Raw genomic sequence first — 24,439 nt, forward strand, 5'->3', positions numbered from 1 at the left:
CATTTATTGTAAAAAGAGGAGGGACAACTATTGGGTTCTATTTCTTTTTGTTTTTTAACATCTGTCATTACGTTTTACTTAGAAGTTCTACCACTGAGATTTTCTACTGAAGTTAACGTGAGTATTCATGTAAGTCTCTACCTCAGTATTTTATAGACTAATATTATAAACTTTATCCTGGAAAACAGAATATATCTGAATTTCCTCTGAAGTGTAGAAGCTAAAACATATGGAGAATCATTTGATTTAAGTGAAAATTTAGCAAAGACTGAAACGATAGGCAATTAGAAGATATGAACTCTATAAAATTATAAAATGGAAAAACCTCACTGAATCCCATGTTCTTTGTGTGCTAAAAGAGTAACGCATGCTTTTGGTACCTTAGAAGCCTGATGGAGAAAGGTAGCAGGAGAAAGCAAGTGGGGTGTGAGAGGATGGTCATGTCTCAGGCGAGTCCCTGGGACGGCAGCCAAGTGTGGGTTCTCGGCTTCCTGCAGGAAAGAATTCAAGAGCGAGCCATAGTAAAGTGAAAGGAGGTTTATTCAGGGAGCAGCACACTCTACAGACAGAGTGGGGGCCATCCCAGAAGGCAAGAGACCCCAAAATGTGGGGCAGTTAGTTTTTATAGGCAGGTAATTTCACAGGGTAATGAGTGGGAGGATTATTCCAACTACTGGGGGGGGGGAGGGGGCAGAGATTTCCAGGAACTGGGTCACCTCCCACTCTTTGGCCTTGCATGGTAGGCCTAGGAACTGTCATGGTGCCCATGGGGGTGTAATTTAGCATGCTAATGTACTACAGTGAGGTACACTGAGGCTCAAGGTCTAGTGGAAGTCGACTCGTTCACCATCCTGGACCTAGTTGGTTCTAACCAGTTTATGTTGTGTCCTCGATGGCTGTGTCATTCTTCTAAAGGTTGCGTCCTGCCCCCTTCCTGTCTCAGAAATATGGACAAAATAGCTTAAGTCAAACATTATAAACTTAAAATCATCATTCTATTTGAAATAATATACCCTAAAAGTATATAATTAAGATAAATCAACTTATGTTGCTACTGTCAATTGTGACAACTCACCATAACCTCTGTAACCTCTATTCATAACTTAAGAGTTTACAAATCACTTTAACGTAAGTTATTTTGCCTATTCATGAGAGATTGAAAAGACAGCTGGATATTACTTTTTTTTAAATTTAATTTCTCATTAAAATATAACAATTTTACCATTTTAACCGTTTTTCAGTGGCTGTTCTAAGAATGTCTGTCAGATGTATGGTGAAATTAGTGTGGCACAGGAGGAGATTAGAATGAGGCTTGGAAGGAAGAAGTTTATTAGATTCAAAGGTTGCACAGAGGGGGGTTACCACATGCCATGCAGGGTCTTGGGGAAAGCCTCAGTGTGGTCAGGAGGAGAAGTGAGGAGTGAGAAGAGAGCTTGGGTCATGGCCTTTATTGCGGTTTCTGTGGAAAAGGTAAGGCAAAGATTCCTTGCTCAACAAAGCGTTAGTGAGGCTCCTGAAATATCTAGACTCCTCTGTTCACTCCCTTGTAAAATCCAGTTTTAGCAAGAACACTGCTAAGTCCATTTAGCAAAAATTCCTCACTCTTTATCTGAACACTCTCCATATTTGAGTTCTTCATCCTCTACCATCCCCTAGGTGTTGTCTGACTACCCTGGCCTCTCTTTAGTAAGAATCCTGTTAGGTCTATCTAGCCAAAACTCCACTTAACCTGGATGTTTTCTCAGTAATTTTCCATCCACTGATCTCCATCCATCTCCTTGGTTATAAATTCCCACTTGCCCGTGCTGTGTTTGGAGTTGAACCCAACCTCTCTTCTCCACTGTAAAATCCCATTGAAGTGGTTTCTATACCTATTGTGATGGTTGGTCCTGAATAAAGTCTATGGTGTTTTAACAAATATCATTGAATAATTTTTTGTTGAACACAGGATAAACAGGTTAGGATTGGCTAGTAGGAGTGATTTCTAAGGGCTTTGGGTTATAGGGATGGTTCCTAGTTGTCTGGTACCTGGTTTTGGGATGATTAAGGCAGAGGAAAATATTCTCTTCTGGAGTGTCTGGGCTAGATAGAGGAGGTATGGCTCTGGACTGGTTAGTTTGCATATGCAAAATGTGCTTAGCTGAGCCCTTTGTTATCTCTAAGAACTGGCCAGTCCTGGGAGGGGCGGTTTCTCCACAAATGCCAGAGCATCAAGATACAGAAAATAAGAAAACATAGCTAATATAATTAGCCCTGTGATAAATGGATGCCAAATAGAAACATACAGAATCTAAGAAAATAGATGCCATGGAATAGCAGCATCAAGTATGTTCACAATGTTGTGTAATCCAGTATCCATTTTCAGAACTTTTTCATCTTCCCAAACTGAAACCCCATACCCATTAAACAATACCTTCATTTTCCACTCCTCCCAGCCGCTGACAACCACCAGTCTACTCTGCCTCTATTAACTTGACTACACTAGATGACACATATAAGGAGACTCATACACTGGTCCTTTTGTGGCTGGCTTTTTTCACTTAGCAGTGTACCTTGAAGGTTCATCCATGTTGACCTGTGTCAAAATTTCCTTTTTTAAGGACTTTATTGTATGTGTATATAGTTTATCCATTCATCTGTAGATGGATACTTGGGTTGCTTCCACCTTTTGGTTATTTTGAAAAATGCTGCTATGAACCTAGGTATACGAATATCTCTTTGAGACCCTGCTTTCAGTTCTTTTGGGTATATGCCCCAAATTGCAATTGCTAGATATTCTAACAGGGACGAGCCAAATCTGACTACATATTGGATCTGTTTCCTTAACTTTTGCTTTCTGCTGCTTTTGTTCACCAAAAGGATACTGTCTATACATAATGGCCTGCCTCGGGGAAACCTGTCCCTCTGCCTGAATGTTAAACCAAAGTGCCTTTGTTCAGGGAAGCACCCTGACCCTGTCCACCTGTGGATGGCTGCAAGAAAGAAGAAATTAACACATCCTCTCCCCGAGGCTGGCCATTCCAGGGGATATTTGCAAAACTTACGGCTTTTTTACTTTACTTCCCCATCTCCTCCCCCTCTCTGTGCTATAAAAGAAACTGGCATCCAAACCCCAATAAGATGGTTATTCTGAGACATTAGTCTGCCATCTTCTCGGTCTGCCAGCTTTCCGAATAAAGTCGTCTTCCTTGCCTCAACACCTTGTCTCCAATTTATTGGCCTGTCGTGTGGCAACCAGAGTGAGCTTGGACTTGGTAACAGATCCTATGATAATTCCATGTTTAAGTTTCTGAGGAACACCATACTGTTTTTCACAGTGGCTGCACTATTTTACCTTCCCATCAGCGGTGCACGAGGCACAAGGTTTCCAGTTTCTCCACGATCTTGCCAAACACTGTTCAGCTTCCTCTTCTGCTCTGTTTTCAGCTTTGTCCTTTTCTTTTTTTCTCCTTTTCCTTCCAAGAGTGAGGTTGTATCTCATGGAGGGTTTTTTTTTTTTTTTAAATCTTTATTGGAGTATAATTGCTTTACAATAGTGTGTTAGTTTCTGCTTTATAACAAAATGAATCAGCTATACATATACATACATCCCCATATCTCCTCCCTCTTGGTTCTCCCTCCCACCCTCCCTATCCCACCCCTCTAGGTGGTCACAAAGCACCAAGCTGATCTCCCTGTGCTATGTGGCTGTTTTCCACTAGCTATCTATTTTACATTTGGTAGTGTATATATGTCCATGCCACTCTCTCACTTCGTCCCAGCTTACCCTTGCCCCTCCCCGTGTCCTCAAGCCCATTCTCTGCATCTGCATCTTTATTCTTGTCCTGCCCCTAGGTTCTTCAGAAACTTTTTTTTTTTTTTTAGATTCCATATATATGTGTTAGCATAAGGTATTTGTTTTTCTCTTTCTGACTTACTTCACTCTGTATGACAGATTCTAAGTCCCTCCACCTCACTACAAATAACTCAATTTTGTTTCTTTTTATGGTTGAGTAATATTCCATTGTATATGTGTGTCACATCTTCTTTATCCGTTCATCTGTCAATGGACAGTTAGGTTGCTTCCATGTCCTGGCTATTGTAAATAGTGCTGCAATGAACATTTTGGTACATGACTCTTTTTGAATTATGGTTTCTCAGAGTATATGCCCAGTAGTGGGATTGCTGGGTCATATGGTAGTTCTATATTTAGTTTTTTAAGGAACCTCCATATTGTTCTCCATAGTGGCTGTATCAATTTACATTCCCACCAACAATGCAAGAGGGTTGCCTTTTCTCCACACCCTCTCCAGCATTTATTGTTTGTAGTTTTTTTGACGATGGCCATTCTGACTGGTGTGAGGTGATACCTCATTGTAGTTTTTTTTGTTTTGTTTTTAAATTTATTTATTTATTTATTTTTGGCTGCATTGGATCTTCATTGCCGTGCGCGGGCTTTCTCTAGTTGCGGCGAGTGGGGGCTACTCTTTGTTGAGGTGCACAGGCTTCTCATTGCGGTGGCTTCTCTTGTTGCGGAGCACAGGCTCTAGGCGCACAGGCTTCAGTAGCTGTGGAACATGGGTTCAGTAATTGTGGCTTGTGGGCTCTAGAGCACAGGCTCAGTAGTTGTGGCGCATGGGCTTAGTTGCTCCATGGCATGTGGGATCTTCCTGGACCAGGACTTGAACCCGTGTCCCCTGCATTGGCTGGTGGATTCTTAACCACTGCGCCACCAGGGAAGCCCCTTCATTGTAGTTTTGATTAGCATTTCTCTAATGATTAGTGATGTTGAGCATCCTTTCATGTGTTTGTAGGCAATCTGTATATCTTCTTTGCAGAAATGTCTATTTAGGTCTTCTGCCCACTTTTGGATTGGGTTGTTTGTTTTTTTGATATTGAGCTGCATGAACTGCTTGTATATTTTGGAGATTAATCCTCTGTCAGTTGCTTCGTTTGCAAATATTTTCTCCCATTCTGAGGGTTGTCTTTTCATCTTGTTTATGGTTTCCTTTGCTGTGCAAAAGCTTTTAAGTTTCATTAGGTCCCATTTGTTTATTTTTGTTTTTATTTCCATTTCTCTAGGAGGTGGGTCAAAAAATATCTTGCTGTCATTTATGTCATAGAGTGTTATGCCTATGTTTTCCTTTAAGAGTTTGATAGTGTCTGGCCTTACATTTAGGTCTTTAATCCATTTTGAGTTTATTTTTGTGTATGGTGTAAGGGAGTGTTCTAATTTCATTCTTTTCCATGTAGCTGTCCAGTTTTCCCAGCACCACTTCTTGAAGAAGCTGTCTTTTCTCTATTGTGTATTCTTGCCTCCTTTATGAAAGATAAGGTGACCATATGTGTGTGGGTTTGTCTCTGGGCTTTCTATCCTGTTCCATTGATCTATGTTTCTGTTTTTGTGCCAGTACCATACTGTCTTGATTACTGTAGTTTTGTATTATAGTCTAAAGTCAGGGAGCCTGATTCCTCCAGCTCCATTTTTCTTTCTCAAGATTGCATTGGCTATTCAGGGTCTTTTGTGTTTCCATACAAATTGTGTAATTTTTTGTTCTAGTTCTGTGAAAAATGCCATTGGTAGTTTGATAGGGATTTCATTGAATCTGTAGATTGCTTTGGGTAGTATAGTTGTTTTTATCTTTTTATTTTTAATCAAAAGTAATTGAAGTATAGTTGCTTTACAGTGTTGTGTTAGTTTCTGGTGTACAGCAGAGTGATTCAGTTATACACATATTCATATTCCTTTCCATTATGGTTTATTACAGGATATTGAATATATCCTGTGCAAGGGATTGGTTTTAAACCTGAATGTAGAATGCACCTATATTAACAGGAAGGAAGGAAAGGAGGGAAGATCAAGGTAGGGAGGGAGATACAGGTGCTGGTATATGCGTAGATGTGAAAGTGGAGTGCTGTTCTCTGTTGATCAGTTGCTGAATTTTATTAAAGAATTAGGAAGCAGGGTCATAAGCTTACAGTGAAAGCAGGGGAGGAGGTGTTAGATACTTGAGAAGAGAGTAGAAGGTATATGATAATCATCTAGGAGAGTAAATGCACTAGGGAAATGCAATCTGATGGCAAGGGGTTTCAGGCGTCTCTAAGACCACCCCTAGATTCCATAATTCACTAGGAAGCCTGACAGGACTCAGCATATAGTTGGACTCGCCACTATGATTCATTACAGGAAAAGATATGAACCAAAATCAGCAAAGGGAAAAGGCACATGAGGCAAAGTCCTTAGGAAACTAGGTACATATTTTCAAGAGTACTTTCCCAGCAGAGTCACACAGGACATGCTCAATTTCTTCAGCAACGAGTTGTGACAACACATGTGAAATGCTGTCGATTAAAGAAGTTCATTAGAGACTCATTGCCCAGAGTTTTATTGGGGGCTGGTCTTGGAGGCATCCTCTGCCTAGCACATATTGCAGAGTTCCAGAAGGAAAGCAGGTGTTCCGAATAAACCATACTGTTTGCACAAACACTTGAGGCTCTGTGAGTCATTCTTATCAGGGAATGGTAGAAGCTCTCCTAAAATTCAAGTTCTCAGATGCCAGCCAAGGGCCAACTTTGCAAGTAGGATAAGGATAGCTCTGATAACATGAGATTTGTCTCATGATGGGATGTTTCTGACAAGCTGGAGATTTAGGGAGGTGGGAGGGAGAATGAGGCAACGAGGAGAGAAGCAGGTAGGACAGCACTCTACCTCTAAGCCCAAGCCATGGGAGAAAGAGAGCCAGCATTTTAGAGAGCTGGGTGGGAAGCAGAGTTCTCAGGGAAAGTCAGATTTCTGCTATATGCAGCCAGAAAGTGAGGGGATTGCTAAGAGAAGATAGTGTGGAAACTTTTGCTGATGGTGGACTTTTATTCTGGAAGGCACAATGGTCAATTTCGAAGATAGGTGTATGTCTATGGGGTGGGGAGGTGGGAGCAGGTAATGAACTGTCAGCGGCTCTTACTCCCTCTTCTTCAAGTGTGGAAAACGAGGAAGGACCTGAGTGAGGATGCTAGTGCCGACTGATGTCAATAGGGATGAATGGCATCATGAAATTGATTCTGGTGGATTCAGGAAAGTTAGTGGATGTGAGACTGTGAATGTTAGAGGTTAGGGAAGGGCTGGTATCTGGGCTTTTCTTTGATGCCTTTCAACAGAGCTGAGGCAATCTGGAAGAGCTGGGTTTCATTCTTGAACTGATGACCTGGTTGGTGATGGAGGCAGCAGACCTGGAGTAGAGGGGATCACTGTCTCAGGAGAGGAGTTGAGTCAGTTCATTCTTGACCTCTGTTGGGTGGAAGGTGACCCTGCAGGAGTGAGCTGATCTTTGAGCCTCTCAGCTGAGGGTAGGCTAAGGTGTAACTTTGATCTTTATCTAACCTTTGTTCCTTAAACCATTTTTTGGTTGCTCTTTTTAAATAAATAAAAGTACCTGATTTATACAGCAGTGACAATGCATGTCTGTGTCATAGATCATTTTAGAGCTGACTTTGAAAGCCTGAGATACAGAAAAGAGAAGAGCAATTGAAAAAGAGGACAGTGTCCATTTTCCTATTTTCAGCTCCTTGATTTGACTGAGGAGATAGGGCCGTCAAAGAGCTGCCAAAGCTTGAAAGACAAAGCCAAACAAAAGCTACTTCCTTAGGTAACTTTGGTAGTGAGGTTGCATGTTCAAGTATAAATTGTCCATGTATAAACTGTTCATGTATAATTGAAAAAGACAATATAATGAATGCCATAACCAGACCAGGTAAAATAATTGTAGAAGGGTTAAAACAATGAAAGCAATACTTTAATTTTGTCTTTGTGTGGTCAGTTCTCTGCATTCTCTGCAGAGTAAAAGAAAGGTTGCATTCTTTAGAGACTTAAATATTTTTTAAGTTTTAAATTAATCTTGGCCATAAACAAAATCCTTCCACTAAAAAGAATTGTTTATACTTCATATCTACATACACTGTCTTGTCATAATGGTTAGCGTAACTGCAGTGGCCCCCATCCCATTTTCTATTGCACAAGGGAGAAAATTTGGATCTAAAAGCAAAATCCAGATTGGATAGAGCAAAGCTTTTATTTATTTCACATAATTCAACCTGTGTGTATTACTCTTCTGTCTTACAATAGTGTTGCATTATATCCAGTCATCATACTCTATAAGAATACTTTCTAGGAACCAAAAAATAATATTTATTGACTTTGCTCATTTGGCCTGTCTCCAAATGTTCCATTTTCTTTACTCTGGAAAACTCATTCCTGTGTAACTTTGAGTACTTTCTAGTGGAGAGCTATGTTGGCTTTGCAGTTTGTCAGCACTAAATGAGGGTGTAGATTAGTTTTTTAATTAAAATAGAAGACACAGCTGGTGCTGTGGCATTCGGGGTGTGGTTTCCTCTCATCAGCAATTTCCTCAGAGTTACTTTTGAGATTTTCCCAGCCTGGGACTCCAGAAGGAGATACTGCATTGGGTCTGAGGGTCACAGGTATGGATGAGACCTAAACCTTTACCAACAAAATACAGGTTGTTTGTGAAAAGGGGAATGCTGGACTGAGAGGCTGACTCTCAATCCCACTGAGTGGGATTGGACATGGCGTTAGGTGGACTTGAAGGGAAATCCTGGCTCTGCCCGTTACTAGCTGTGTGACCTTGGATAAGCTACTGAAGTATTCGGAGTCTCAGTTTATCTGAAAAATATAAATGCTGCAGTATTGTTGTAAGAATTAGAGACCCTTTTTGTGAAGTTCCAGCTATATAGATAATTACTCGCTATTTTATTAGAAATATTGATAATAGCATATGATGTGCTAAATTTCTTCTCAAGTTGAAATTTTCCTACTTTGTTTTCATTTTGTTAAGGAAAAAAAATCATTTCTGTTTTTCTTTCCTCTGTTTAAACCTTGAGCGTAGACAATTATACCCTTTAGAGTGTAACTTGCTTATAGCTTCTCTGATGTTGTATTAAAACGGCTGTTTTTGATGCCTCTGAGTTTCCTTCCTCTGTGTGGGTATCAACCAGGGAGTTAGTCAGTGTGACTGCCATAATGTGATGTAACTACCTGTTTTGTTTAGGACCAAGGCTGTCATTTGATTGCAGTGCCACATTTATGAACATTTTCATTCGCTTCTTTGGTGAAGATGTGTGACAGCTAATTCCATGTTTATTCATCTCAACAAAATAGTTGTTTTCAGTTTGTAACAAGCTGACCTTTATGCTCTATATAAAGTGAAAACTGGACATTGTTAGTTTTGAGATTTGTTCTGTTTGAGGTTTCATAGGTAAAAAGATGAGCAATACAGTGACTTTTTTAAAAACCACAAAAGTACAGTAATTTCATTGTCCTTTGTGAGAAATGAAGAGAAGCGTTGTCAGGAGACTAAAATGAATCTTAGGGTACTAGATGGAAGAAAACAAAACAAAACAAAAACCTCCCACTGGCTATAAAAACAAAACCTACAAATACAAAATATTCACAGCGGCATTCCCCAATGGCTAGAGCTTTTCACTTGGTTGGACAAACCAATAAAACCTGTTGAAAATAAGGCAAGATATTTTATGCCTACACATATTTGGGTGATAAAAGATAGTGAAACTCCCTCTTTCAAACTCATTTTAAACCCACAAAAGGAAAACCTTCAAATTATTTCAGCCCCTAACTTGACTATATTGGTTGTTCAACATTAGGAGGTTTCTATTTTTCCCCTGTCCATTATTACGTCTTATTGTTTGTATTTTCTTTGTGACCACTAATGCTTTTTCATGACAGGTTTCAGAGCTGACTTACATGGTCCTGTCCACAGCCTGCAGCCTTCACTCTGCTACAGAAGATTATTTCTTGTTATTCTTAGTTTCCCTTGGTCTGTAGATGGACTATAGTGTGGTAGCTGCTACTTCATCGGTCCTGTGTTTTTTTTTCTCTTTTTCTTTTTCACAGAACTTATTAAGTTCTGAGGAACGCTTCAGGGCTTGCCCTGTATACGAAACCAAATTGATCCTTTGCAAAACATACTTGGTTTTCAAGGAATTTTTACCTCATTGTTCACTATATGAAACTAATTTGTATTGAACATTTCTCAGGGATCAAGCTCAAATGCCTTCACGGATCAGGCAGGTAACAAATTTGTGAGGTGGGAAGGCAGTAACATGGATAAAAATAAGGATGTGTGGAGTCTGGGGTAACAGAATGGTATGTGACTTCTGTAAATATATGTAAGTAAAATTTTAAAAAAATTGGTTAGGCACAATATCTCCATGTGGTCAAATTATTAATGACACATAATGTCTCAATTTAATTCCTCAGTCAGATACTATAAGAAAGATTTTTTAAAAATTCCCATTTTATAGGTTAGAAAGTTGAGCCTCAGAGAATTTAGATAATTTGTCCAAGGCTACAGTAAAGTTTAGAGATTTAAAATCATATCCTCTGGATCCAAATCTCATGTTAATTTCCTCAATACGGTGTTACTTCCATAGCCTTGAATACACTCAGAAGTTGATAAAACAACTCATTCATCCAAAAATTATTTATTAGCTGATAGGGGATTTTCTAAGCACTGGAGAGGAAGTAGAGAATCAACCCCCCCCCCCCCTAAAATTCTGCTTTCATGGAGTTTATATTCTAGCAAGGGAAAAGTCAACAAAAAATGTCAGCATGCAATATAATTTTTTATTATTTAAAGATTTAGAAAAAAATAAAACTGGGAAAGGGAATAGAGAGTGTTGGGAGAATCCATTTAAAAAGGCTGGACGGGGAAGGACTCACTGAGAATGTGACATCTGAGTGAAGGCCTGAAGCAGGTGAAGGCATGCAACCGTGAATGTCTGCCTGTGGCTGGTGTATTCTAGGTGGAAGGAACAAGTGCAAACACCTTGAGGTGAAAGTGTGCCAACTACATGCTTGAATATTGGAAATGGGAGGATGAGAAATCCCTGCTACCAAGGAGGAAGGACATCAAAGAGGCCAGTGGGGCTGGAGTGGAGTAGTGAGGAGAGAGCCATAAGAGGTGGGGGCAGAGAGGTAATGGGCCAGAGGGAGGAGGGCCAGATAAATCACTAGCAAGGCTGCTTTTCACTCTGAGTGGGATGGAAAGCCACTAGGGGATTTTGAGCAGAGGAGTGATATAATCTGACTTAGGTTTTATAAGAGTCTCTCTGGTTGCCATGTTAAGAGAAGACTATGGGAAGCAATTGGAAAATAAGAGTTTAGAGATGAAACTGGCTTGGACCCTGGTGATTAATGAAGTTAGTGAGAACTCATGGGAATCTGTAAATGTTTGGAAGGTACAACTGGAAGATTTGCTGATAGATAAGGGGTGAGAAACAGAGGGGAGTCGATGAGAACTCTAAGATTTTGGTATGAGCAACTGGAAGACTGGCCTTGCCATTGACAGTGGTATGCAGAGTTGATGGGGAACAGGTTTGGAAGGCCCATCAGATACTCAGTTTCAGGTAGGATAGATAGGCCTCTTAGATACTTGAGTGGTGAAGGCAGTTGGATATACATATGTGGAGTTCAGGAGAAGAGATGGGGGCTGCAAATACAAATTTGGGAGATACCAACTATATAAATGGCATTTAAAGCCATGAGACTGGATGAGATCACCAAGAAAGTGGGTATAGATAGTGAAGAGCAGTTTCCAAGGGCTGAGCCTGGGGCGTTCCCAAGTAAACCTGCTTAGCTCTAACGTAGAGGAAGTGATGACAGCTGTGTTCAGTCTGTAGCTTTCTAGAATTTCTTAGTGAAGCATTCCTTTTATAATGTTCTTAAGACATTCTTTAATCCCAATAGTATTTTTCTTTGCCTTAACGTCTATTTTGTTCAAAATTAATCCTATTTCAGCTTCCTCTGGTTTGTACTGGACAACATAACTTTTAAGAAAGCTTTCTATGTTTGATAAAGTATGTTTTAGGTTTTCCTTCTAAAACAGAACGTAGCTAGATTTTAAAAAATTAATTCATTTATAAAATGCTTTTTGTTTCCTTTGAATCAATTTACTTTTTTTTTTAAACATCTTTATTGGAGTATAATTGCTTTACAAGGTTGTTAGTTTCTGCTGTATAACAAAGTGAATCAGCTATACATATACATATATCCCCATATCCCCTCCCACACTCCCAATCCCACCCCACTAGGTGGTCACAGAGCACCGAGATGATCTCCCCGTGGGATGCAGCTGCTTCCCACTAGCTATCTATTTTACATTTGGTAGTGTATATATGTCAATGCTACTCTCTCACTTCGTCCCAGCTTACCCTTCCCCCTCCCTGTGTCCTCAAGTCCATTCTCTATATCTGCGTCTTTATTCCTGTCCTGGCCTTAGGTTCATTAGAACCATTTTTTTTTTTTTTAGATTGCAGATATATGTGTTAGCATACGGTATTTGTTTTTCTCTTTCTGACTTCACTCTGTATGACAGACTCAAGGTCCATCCACCTCACTACAAATAACTCAATTTCGTTTCTTTTTATGGCTGAGTAATATCCCATTGTATATATGAGCCACATTTTCTTTATCCACTCATCTGTCGATGGACACTTAGGTTGCTTCCATGTCCTGGCTATTGTAAATAGTGCTGCAATGAACATTGTGGTACATGACCCTTTTTGAATTATGGTTTTCTCAGGGTATATGCCCAGTAGTGGGATTGCTGCATCATATGGTAGTTCTATTTTTAGTTTTTGAAGGAATCTCCATGCTGTTCTCCATAGTGGCTGTATAAATTTATATTCCCACAAACAGTGCAAGAGGATTCCATTTTCTCCACACCCTTTCCAGTGTTTATTGTTTGTAGATTTTTTGATGATGGCCATTCTGACTGGTGTGAGGTGATACCTCACTGTAGTTTTGATTTGCATTTCTCTAATGGTTAGTGATGTTGAACATCCTTTCATGTGTTTGTTGGCAATCTGTATATCTTCTTTGGAGAAATGTGTATTTAGGTCTTCAGCCCATTTTTGGATTGGGTTGTTTGTTTTTTTGATATTGAGCTGCATGAGCTGCTTGTATATTTTGGAGGTTAATCCTTTGTCAGTTACTTCATTTGTAAATATTTTCTCCCATTCTAAGGGTTGTCTTTATGTCTTGTTTATGGTTTCCTTTGCTGTGAAAAAGCTTTTAAGTTTCATTAGGTCCCATTTGTTTCTTTTTCTTTATATTTCCATTTCTCTAGGAGGTGGGTCAAAAAGGATCTTGCTGTGATTTATGCCAAAGACTGTTCTACCTATGTTTTCCTCTATGTGTTTTATAGTGCCTGGCCTTACATTTAGGTCTTTAATCCGTTTTGAGTTTGTTTTTGTGTATGGTGTTAGGGAGTGTTTAATTTCATTCTTATACATGTAGCTGTCCCGTTTTCCCAGCACCACTTATTGAAGAGACTGTCTTTTCTCCAGTGTATATTCTTGCCTCCTTTGTCATAGATTAGTTGACCATAGGTGCATGGGTTTACCTCTGGGCTTTCTATCTTTTTCCATTGGTCTATATTTCTGTTTTTGTGCCAGTACCATACTGTCTTGATTACTGCAGCTTTGTATTATAGTCTGAAGTCAGGGAGCCTGATTCCTCCAGCTCCATTTTTCAAGATTGCTTTGGCTATTAAGGGTCTTCTGTGCTTCCATACAAATTGTGAAATTTTTTGTTCTAGTTCTGTGAAAAATGCCATTGGTAGTTTGATAGGGATTGCACTGAATCTGTAGATTGCTTTGGATAGTAGAGTCATTTTCACAATGTTGATTCTTCCAATCCAAGAACATGGTATATCTCTCCATCTGTTTGTATCATCTTTAATTTCTTTTATCAGTGTCTCATAGTTTTCTGCATACAGGTCTTTTGCCTCCTTAAGTAGGTTTATTCCTAGGTATTCTTTTTGTTGCAGTGGTAAATGAGAGTGTTTCCTTAATATCTCTTTCAGATTTTTCATCCTTAGTGTATAGGAATGCAAGAGATTTCTGTGCATTAAATTTGTATCCTGCTACTTTACCAGATTGATTGATTAGCTCTAGTAGTTTTCTGGTAGCATCTTTAGGATTCTCTATGTATAGTATTACATCATCTGCAAACAGTTACAGTGTTACTTCTTCTTTTCCAATTTGGATTCCTTTTATTTCTTTTTCTTCTCTGATTGCTGTGGCTAAAACTTCCAGAACTATGTTGAATAATAGTAGTGAGAGTGGACAACCTGGTCTTGTTCCTGATCCGAGAGGAAATGGTTTCAGTTTTTCACCATTGAGAATGATGTTGGCTGTGGGTTTGTCATATATGGCCTCTATTATGTTGAGGTAAGTTCCCTCTATGCCTACTTTTTGGAGAGTGTTTATCCTAAATTGGTGTTGAATTTTGTCAAAAGCTTTTTCTGCATCTAGTGTGATTATCATATGGTTTTTATCCTTCAGTTTTTTAATATGATGTATCACATTGATTGATTTGCGTATATTGAAGAATTCTTGCATTCCTGAGAGAAACCCCAGTTGATCATGGTGTATGATCCTTCTAATGTGCTGTTGGATTCTGTTTGCTAGTATTTTGTTGAGGATTTTTGCATCTCTGTTTATCAGTGATATTGGCCTGTACTTTTCTTTTTTTGGAACATCTTTGTCTGGTTTTGGTATCAGGGCGATGGTGGCATCATAGAATGAGTTTGGGAGTGTTCATCCCTCTGCTATATTTTGGAAGATTTTAAGAAGGATAGGTGTTAGCTCTTCTTTAAATGTTTGATAGAATTCGCCTGTGAAGCCATCTGGTCCAGGGCTTTTGTTGGAAGATTTATAATCACACTTTCAATTTCAGTGCTTGTGATTGGTCTGTTTATATTTTCTATTTCTTCCTGGTTCAGTCTTGGAATTTTGTGCTTTTCTAAGAATTTGTCCGTTTCTTCCAGGTTGTCCATTTTATTGGCATACAGTTGCTTGTAGTAATCTATCATGATCCTTTGTATTTCTGCAGTGTCAGTTGCTACTTCTCCTTTTTTCATTTCTAATTCTATTGATTTGAGTCTTCTCCCTTTTATTCTTGATGAGTCTGGCTAATGGTTTATCAATTTTGTTTGTCTTCTCAAAGAACCAGCTTTTAGTTATATTGATCTTTGCTATTGTTTCCTTCATTTCTTTTTCATTTATTTCTGATCTGATCTTTATGCTTTCTTTCCTTCTGCTAAGTTTGGATTTTCCTGTTCCTTTTTAAAGAGCTCATTCATGTAATATTTTTATGTTATTTTTTGAATTTTATTTATTTTTCATATAGCAGGTTCTTATTAGTTATCTATTTTATAAATATTAGTGTATATATGTCAATGCCAATATCCCAATTCATCCCACCACCACCATCCCACCACTTTCCCCCCTTGGTGTCCATATTTTTGTTCTTTACATCTGTGTGTCTATTTCTGCCCTGCAAACCAGTTCATCTGTACCATGTTTCTAGGTCCCACGTATATGCGTTAATATACGATACTTGTTTTTCTCTTTCTGACTTACTTCACTCTGTATGACAGTCTCTAGATCCATCCACGTCTCTACAAAAGACCCAGTTTCGTTCCTTTTTATGGCTGAGTAATATTCCATTGTATGTATGTACCATATCTTTATACATTTTCTGTCGATGGGCATTTAGGTTGCTTCCATGACCTGGCTATTGTAAACACTGCTGCAATGAACATTGGGGTGCATGTGTTTTTGAATTATGGTTTTCTCAGGGTATATGCCCAGTAGTGGGATTGCTGGGTCATATGGTAGTTCTATTTTTAGTTTTTTAAGGAATCTCCATACTGTTCTCCATAGTGGCTGTATCAATTTATATTCCCACCAACAGGGCAAGAGGGTTCCCTTTTCTCCACACCTCTCCACCATTTGTTGTTTGTAGATTTTCTGATAATGCCCATTATAACTGGTGTGAGGTGATACCTCATTGTAGTTTCGATTTGCATTTCTCTTATAATTAGTGATGTTGAGCAGATTTTAGGTGCTTCTTGGTGATATCTGTGTCTTTGAAGAAATGTCTATTTAGGTCTTATTCCCATATTTTGATTGGGTTGTTTATTTTTTAATATCGAGCTGCATGAACTGTTTATATATTTTGGAGATTAATCCTTTGCCCATTGATTCATTTGCAAATATTTTCTCCCATTCTGAGGGTTGTCTTTTTGTCTTGTTTGTAGTTTCCTTTGCTTTGCAAAAGCTTTTAAGTTTCATTAGGTCCCATTTGTTTATTTTTTTTTATTTGCATTACTCTAGGATGTGGATCAAAAAAGATCTTGCTGTGATTTATGTCAAAGAGTGCTCTTCCTATGTTTTCCTCTAAGAGTTTTATAGTCTCCAGTCTTACATTTAGGTCTCTAATCCATTTTGAGTTTATTTTTGTGTATGGAGTAAGGGAGTGTTCTAATTTCGTTCTTTTATATGTAGCTGTCCAGTTTTCCCAGCACCACTTATTGAAGAGACTGTCTTTTCTCCATTATATATCCTTGCCTCCTTTGTCATTGATTAGTTGACCATAGGTGCATGGGTTTTTCTCTGGGCTTTCTATCCTGTTCCATTGATCTGTATTTCTGTTTTTGTGTCACTACTATATTGCCTTGATTACTGTAGCTTTGTAGTATAGTCTGAAGTCAGGGAGTCTGATTCCTCCAGCTCCTTTTTTTTTCCCTCAAGACTGCTTTGGCTATTCAGGATCTTTTGTGTCTCCATACAAATTTTAAGATTTTTGTTCTAGTTCTGTAAAAAATGCCATTGGTAATTTGATAGGGATTGCATTGAATCTGTAGATTGCTTTGGGTAGTATAGTCATTTTCACAAAATTGATTTTCCAATATTAGAACATGGTATATCTCTCTGCCTGTGTCATCTTCGATTTCTTTCATCAGTGTCTTACAGTTTTCTGAGTACAGGTCTTTTACCTCCTTAGGTGGGTTTATTCCTAGATATTTTAATCTTTTTGTTGCAGTGGTGAATGGAATTGTTTCCTTAATTTCTCTTTCTGATATTTCATTGTTAGTTATAGGAATGCAAGAGATTTCTGTGCATTAATTTTGTATCCTGCAACTTTACCAAATTCATTGATTAGCTCTAGTAGTTTTCTGGTGGTGTCTTTAGGATTCTCTATGTATAGTATCATGTCATTTGCAAAAACAGTGACCGTTTTTGTTTTCCAATTTTTATTCCTTTTGTTTTTCTTCTCTGATTGCCATGGCTAGGACTTCCAAAACTATGTTGAATAATAGTGGCAAGAGTGGACATCCTTGTGTTGTTTCTGATCTTAGAGAAAATGCTTTCAGTTTTTCACCATTGAGAATGATGTTTGCTGTGGGTTTGTCATATATGGCCTTTATTATGTTGAGGTAGGTTCCCTCTATGCCCACTTTCTGGGGAGTTTTTATCCTAAATTGGTGTTGAATTTTGTCAATAGCTTTTTCTGCATCTACTGAGATGATCATATGGTTTTTAATCTTCAATTTGTTAATATGGTGTATCACATTGATTGATTTGCATATCTTGAAGAATGCTTGCATCCCTAGGATAAACCCCACTTGATCATGGTGTATGAACCCTTTAATGTGTTGTTGGATTCTGTTTGCTAGTGTATTGTCGAGGATTTTTGCATCTATATTCATCAGTGATATTGGTCTGTAATTTTCTTTTTTTGTAGTGTCTTTGTCTAGTTTTGGCATCAGGGTGATGGTGGCCTCATAGAATGAGTTTGGGAGTGTTGCTTCTTCTGCAGTTCTTTTGGAAGAGTTTGTGAAAGATGGGTGTTAACTCTTCTCTAAATGTTGGATAGAATTCATCTGTGAAGTCATCTGGTCCCTGGACTTTTGTTTGTTGGAAGATTTTTAATCACAGTTGCAATTTCATTACTTGTGATTGGTCTGTACATATTTTCTATTTCTTCCTGGTTCAGTCTTGGAAGGTTATACCTTTCTAAGTATTTGTCCATTTTTTCTAGGTTGTCCATTTTATTGGCATATAATTGCTTGTAGTAGTCTCTTATGGTGCTTTGTATTTCTGGGGTGTCTGTTGTAACTTCTCCTTTTTCATTTCTAATTTTATTGATTTGAGTCCTCTCCCTCTTGATGAGTCTGGCTAAGGGTTTATCAATTTTGTTTATCTTCTCAAAGAACCAGCTTTTAGTTTTATTGATCTTTGCTATTGTTTCCTTCATTTCTTTTTCATTTATTTCTGATCTGAACTTTAAGATTTCTTTCCTTCTGCTAACTTTGGGGGTTCTTTTGTTCTTCTTTAATTGTTTTAGGTGTAAGGTTAGGTTGTTTATTTGAGATGTTTGTTGTTTCTTGAGGTAGAATTGTATTGCTTTAAACTTCCCTCTTAGAACTGCTTTTGCTGCATCCCATAGGTGTTGGGTCATCCAATTTTCATTGTCTTTTGCTTCTTGGTATGTTTTGATTTCTTGTTTGATTTCTTCAGTGATTTCTTGGTTATTTAGTAGTGTATTGTTTAGCCTCCATGTGTTTGTATTTTTTACAGTTTTTCAGTTTTTTTCCCCTGTAATTGATATCTAGTCTCATAGCGTTGTGTTTGGAAAAGATACTTGATATGGTTTCAGTTTTCTTAAATTTACCAAGGCTTGATTTGTGACCCAAGTTATGATCTATCTTTGAGAATGTTCCACGAGCACTTGAGAAGAATGTGTATTCTGTTGTTTTTGGATGGAATGTCCTATAAATATCAATTAAGTCCATCTTGTTTAATGTATCATTTAAAGCTTGTGTTTCCTTATTTATTTTCATTTTGGATGATCTGTCCATTGGTGAAAATGTGGTGTTAAAGTCCCCTGCTATGATTGTGTTACTGTCAATTTCCCCTTTTCTGGCTGTTAGCATTTGCATTTTGTACTGAGGTTCTCCTATGTTAGGCCCATAAATATTTACAATTGTTATATCTTCTTCTTGGATCGATCCCTTGATCATTATGTAGTGTCCTTCTGTGTCTCTTATAATAGTCTTTGTTTGAAAGTCTATTTTGTGTGATATGAGAATTGCTACTCTAGCTTTCTTTTGATTTCCATTTGCATGGAATATCTTTTTCCATCCCCTCACTTTCAGTCTGTATGTGTCGCTAGGTCTGAAGTGGGTCTCTTGTAGTCAGCATATATATGGATCTTGTTTTTGTATCCATTCAGCCAGTCTGTGTCTTTTGGTTGGAGCATTTAATCCATTTACATTTAAGGTAATTATCGATATACATGTTCCTATTACCATTTTCTTAATTGTTTTGGGTTTGTTATTGTAGGTCTTTTCCTTCTCTTGTGTTTCCTGCCTAGAGAAGTTCCTTTAAGATTTGTTGTAAATCTGGTTTGGTGGTGCTGAATTCTTAGCTCTTGCTTGTCTGTTAAGTTTTTAATTTTTCTGTTGAATCTGAATGAGATCTTTGCTGATAGAGTAATCTTGGCTGTAGGTTTTTCCCTTTCATCACTTTAAATATGTCCTGCCTCTCCCTTCTGGCTTGCAGACTTCTGCTGAAAGATGAGCTGTCAACCTTATGGGGATTCCGTTGTATATCATCTGTTGTTTTTCCTTTGCTGCTTTTAATATTTTTTTTTGTATTTAATTTTTGATAGTTTGATATGTGTCTTGGCATGTTTCTCCTTGGGTTTATCCTGTATGGGACTCTCTCCACCCCTGGACTTGATTGACTGTTTCCTTTCCCATATTAGGGAAGTTTTCCACTATAATCTCTTCACATATTTTCTCAGTCCCTTTCTTTTTCTCTTCTTCTGGGACCCCTAATATTTGAATATTGGTGCATTTAATGTTGTCCCAGAGGTCTCTGAGCCTGTCCTCAATTCTTTTAATTCTTTTTTCTTTATTCTGCTCTGTGGTAGTTATTTTCACTATTTTATCTTCCAGGTCACTTTTCTGTTCTTCTGCCTCAGTTATTCTGCTATTGATTCCTTCTGGAGAATTTTAAATTTCATTTATTGTGTTGTTCATCATTGTTTGTTTGCTCTTTAGTTCTTCTAGGTCTTTGTTAAATGTTTCTTGTATTTTCTCTATTTTATTTCCAAGATTTTGGATCATCTTTACTATCATCACTCTGAATTCTTTTTCAGGTAGACTGCCTATTTCCTCTTCATTTGTTTTGTCTGGTGGGTTTTACCTTGCTCCTTTATCTGCTGTGTGTTTCTCTCTCTTCTCATTTTGCTTAACTTACTGTGTTTGGGGTCTCCTCTTCGCAGGCTGCAGGTTTATAGTTCCCATTGTTTTTGGTGTCTTCCTCCAGTGGCTAAGTTTGATTCAGTGGGTTGTGTAGGCTTCCTGGTGGAGGAGACTGGTGCCTATGTTCTGGTGGTTGGGGCTGGATCTTTCTGGTAGGCTGGGCTGTGTCCGGTGGTGTGTTTTGGGGTGTCTGTGACCTTATTATGATTTTAGGCAGCCTCTCTGTTAATGGCTGGGGTTGTGTTCCTGTCTTGCTTTTTGTTTGGCCTGGGGCGTCCAGCACTGGAGCTTGCTGGCCATTGCGGGGAGCTGGGTCTTTGTGTTGAGATGGAATTCTCTGGGAGAGCTCTCACCTATTGATATTACGTGGGGCTGGGCTGTCTCTGGTGGTCCAATGTCCTGAACTCGGCTCTCTCACCTCAGAGGCCCTGGCTTGACACCGGGCCACAGCACCAAGTCTCTGGCCACATGACTCAGAAGAAAAGGGAGAAAAAAAGAAAGAAAAAAAAATAAAAATAAAATAATTAAAATAAAAAATAAAAATATTAATTACTTTTTAATTTTTATTTTAATGAAAAAAAGAGAGCAACCAAACCAATAAATAAATCTACCAGTGATAACAAGTGCTAAAGGCTATACTAAGATAAACAAAAATTTGAAACAAGTCAGTTGCAGACAGCAAACCCCAAGTCTACAGTTGCTCCCAAAGTCCACCTCCTCAATTTGGGATGATTTGTTGTGTATTCAGGTATTCCACAGGTGCAGGGTACATCAAGTTGATTGTGGGGATTTAATCCACTGCTCTTGAGGCTGCACGAAGAGATTTCCCTTTCTCTTCTTTGTTCGCACAGCTCCTGGGGTTCAGCTTTGGTTTTGGCCCCACCTCTGCATGTAGGTTGCCCTCAGGCTTTTGTTCCCGCCCAGACAGGAGGGGGTTAAAGCAGCAGCTGATTAGGGGGCTCTGGCTCACTCATGCTGTGGGGAGGGAGCGGAACAGTAGTTATAACTGGAATACGGGGCAAGCCTGCAGCAGCAGAGGTCAGTGTGACATTGCAACAGTCTGAGGCATGCCGTGTGTTTTCCCAGGGAAGTTGTCCCTGCGTCAGGGGACCCTGGCAGTGGCAGGCTACACAGGTTCCTGGGGGGTGGGGGTGTGTGGATAGTGACCTGTGCTTGCACACAGGATTCTTGGTGGCTGCAGTAACAGCGTTAGCATTTCATGCCTGTCTCTGGTGTCCTAGCTGATAGACTCAGCTTCCTCCCTCCCATCTCTGGAGCTCATTTAGGCAGTGATCTGCCTTCTGTGGGCAGACAGGGAAGGAATCCCCTCTCCTCATGCACCCTGAAACAGTGGTCTCTTGCCTGTTCGGCAGGTCCAGACTTTTCCCCCAACTCCCTTCTGGCTAGCTGTGGCGCACTAGTTCACGCAGCCAACCCCAGTCCTCTCCCTGGGATCTGATCTCTGAAGCCTGAGCCTCAGCTCCCAGCCCCCGCCCGTCCCAGTGGGTGAGCAGAGAAGACTTTCAGGCTGGTGAGTGCTGGTCAGCACTGATCCTCTGTGCGGGAGTCTCTCTGTTTTGCCCTCTGCACCCCTGTTGCTGCGCTCTCCTCCGTGGCTCTGAAGCTTACCACCCCACCCCCACCCCCCCCGCCCCAAGTCTCCACCAGTGAAGGGACTTCCTAGTGTGTGGAAACTTTTCCTTCTTCACAGCTCCCTCCCAGAGGTTCAGGTCCCGTCCTTATTCTTTTTTTTTTTAAATTTATTTATGGCTGTGTTGGGTCTTCGTTTCTGTGCGAGGGCTTTCTCTAGTTGTGGCAAGTGGGGCCACTCTTCATCGCGGTGCGCAGGCCTCTCACTATCGCGGCCTCTCTTGTTGCGGAGCACAGGCTCCAGATGCGCAGGCTTAGTAATTGCGGCTCACGGGCCCAGTTGCTCCGCGGCATGTGGGATCTTCCCAGACCAGGGCACGAACCCATGTCCCCTGCATTGGCAGGCAGACTCTCAACCACTGCGCCACCAGGGAAGCCCCTGTCCTTATTCTTTTGTTTTTGTTTTTTCTTTTTTCTTTTGCCCTACCCAGGTACTTGGGGAGGCTCTTGCCTTTTGGGAGGTCTGAGGTCTTCTGCCAGCGTTCAGTAGGTGTTCTGTAGGCGTTGTTCCACGTGTAGATATACTTCTGATGTATTTGTGGGGAGGAAGGTGATCTCCACGTCTTATTCCTCCGCCATCTTGACGCTCCCCCCAAGTCAATTTACTTTTGAATTGAAATCCCCATCCAGCTGCCCTGGTGAGGACTTGAACTTCCTTTAGCCTTAGAGATTTTCCCTCCCTTCCACGTCTTTTATATTAGCATTCTGGGGTTTTATGTAGTGCCACAGTGTACGTGGGTGATTTGGTGGTTATCAGTTATCAGTCTGTATGGGTTCTCATGGAGATGTGGTCTGTGCCAGCTCCCCTTTAGGTCGGCTGGGGGGTGTGGGACATCCTGATGCTGTGATCTGGTCACCCTATATGGGTCTCAAAGCATTCCTTTAAGGTTTTTTTTTTTTTTTTTTTTTTTTTTTTACTGAAGTATAGTTAATTTGGAAAAGAATATTTAAAAAAAAAAGTCCTTTTAGGTGTTCATAAGTCTCTGGAGCACTTCCAGAGAATCCCAGGGAATTGGGCCTTGGTCTGCCTAGGCCAGGACCCTCAGACCTGTTTCTCTGACATTCTTTGGGGTGAGGAGTTGACGTTTCTTTAGTTTGAGGAAAAGTTCTCTCTTCCTCTTTCTTCTTTCAAATCAGTTTTTCTTTCTCTGAGGCTGGGACTTTAGGAAAACAAATGTGTAGAATTTTTGCAGGCAACTTTTGCTCTTTTTTCCTTGCCAGTTGTGTGTCTCCACCCAGAAGCAATGAGGGACAGAGCCTGTTACATAGTTAAGTACAGGAAATGAAAGGAAGATAGCAGGAGAATAAATATTTCAAAAACAATACTCCTCTATTTGTGGCTAGATAATATTTAGTAGACTTTTGAAGCAAATTCTAGACTACAGATTTAAATTTAAATTTCAGGTATTTGTTGTCTTTAAAAACAAATAAGCAAAATGGAAAGGGAAGAATGGAAAAGGAGAAAGAAAATGATAAAATTCCCAGGCCAGAGGTTCTTAACCTGGATTCTGGCATTCATTACAATAGGGACTGCCTGAAATTACAAAAATAAGTAAGTTGGTTATGTGTATTTGAATGTTCGTGGGGAACTATAATCTGTAGTGTTCATAAAATTCTTAAAAGCAGCTGTAGTCTCTAATTTCAAGGAAGAAAAATTTAAAGATTATTGATGTAAACTGCGTTTCCCCCCCCCCCCCCTTTCTTTCCTTAATAGCACAAGAGGGTACTGAAAAAGAGTGCATATAAAATATGGATTACTTATAAATCACAAATTGGAAGAAATTTGACATTTTAAATACTTAGAAACATATGCTTTTATAAATTTTGAAACCAAACCAAATATTTAAATGAGAGCTTCTCTTTTAATTTTTATGGTTAAAATTTCCTATAACATTATGTCTAAAAAGATTATACTAAAATTAGGGTTACTTGATTATTGCTCTCCGTTATTTCTATCACTACAGAAATTTGTACAAATACATTTGTATTTGTACCATTTTTTTGTAAAACATAGATTAAAAGGGAAGTGATAACCCCATGCAACCAATACTTTTTGTTGTTTTATTTATATATACATGTTTTAAATATACATATTATATATTTCAATTTTTCATCAGATGATTTTAATAAAGATATTTATAAGTATTTTGACTTGGACCATTATTCTTAAGATCTAATTAAGTGAGCATATACCATATAAATGAAGTTATTAAGTATTTCTGGGACACTATTTATCTTGTTGGAAAAAAATGGAAGTAAAAATTTTCCCCTTGATATAGAAATACTTGTTACAGTGAACAACTGCTGATTTAAGAGTGTATCTGAAAGGAAGAAATACTCCTTCCTGTAAAGCATACTGCATTTTGGTTGTCATGCTTCTCATTGCAATACTTGGAAGCCATCCGACTCTTCTGGTTGGGTATTAAAATTCGAAGTTAATGAATAGATCCAAATATATCTGTATTCAGAGCTACTCACAGACCTTCTAATATTCTGAACACAGCCTGTGTGCTGAATTTTTTGCTTCCTCAGAGCAAAGGTAATATTTGTCACTATGTGAATGTCTTTAAACTGCCTCAAAGTAAATAAAAGCCTTGTGATACAGAATTTACTATCTGTGATCATTGAAATGCTACTGGATACATGGCATTTGCTAC

This window comes from Balaenoptera musculus, chromosome 3 (assembly GCF_009873245.2).
Source record: "Balaenoptera musculus isolate JJ_BM4_2016_0621 chromosome 3, mBalMus1.pri.v3, whole genome shotgun sequence".
Taxonomy (NCBI): Eukaryota; Metazoa; Chordata; class Mammalia; order Artiodactyla; family Balaenopteridae; genus Balaenoptera; species Balaenoptera musculus.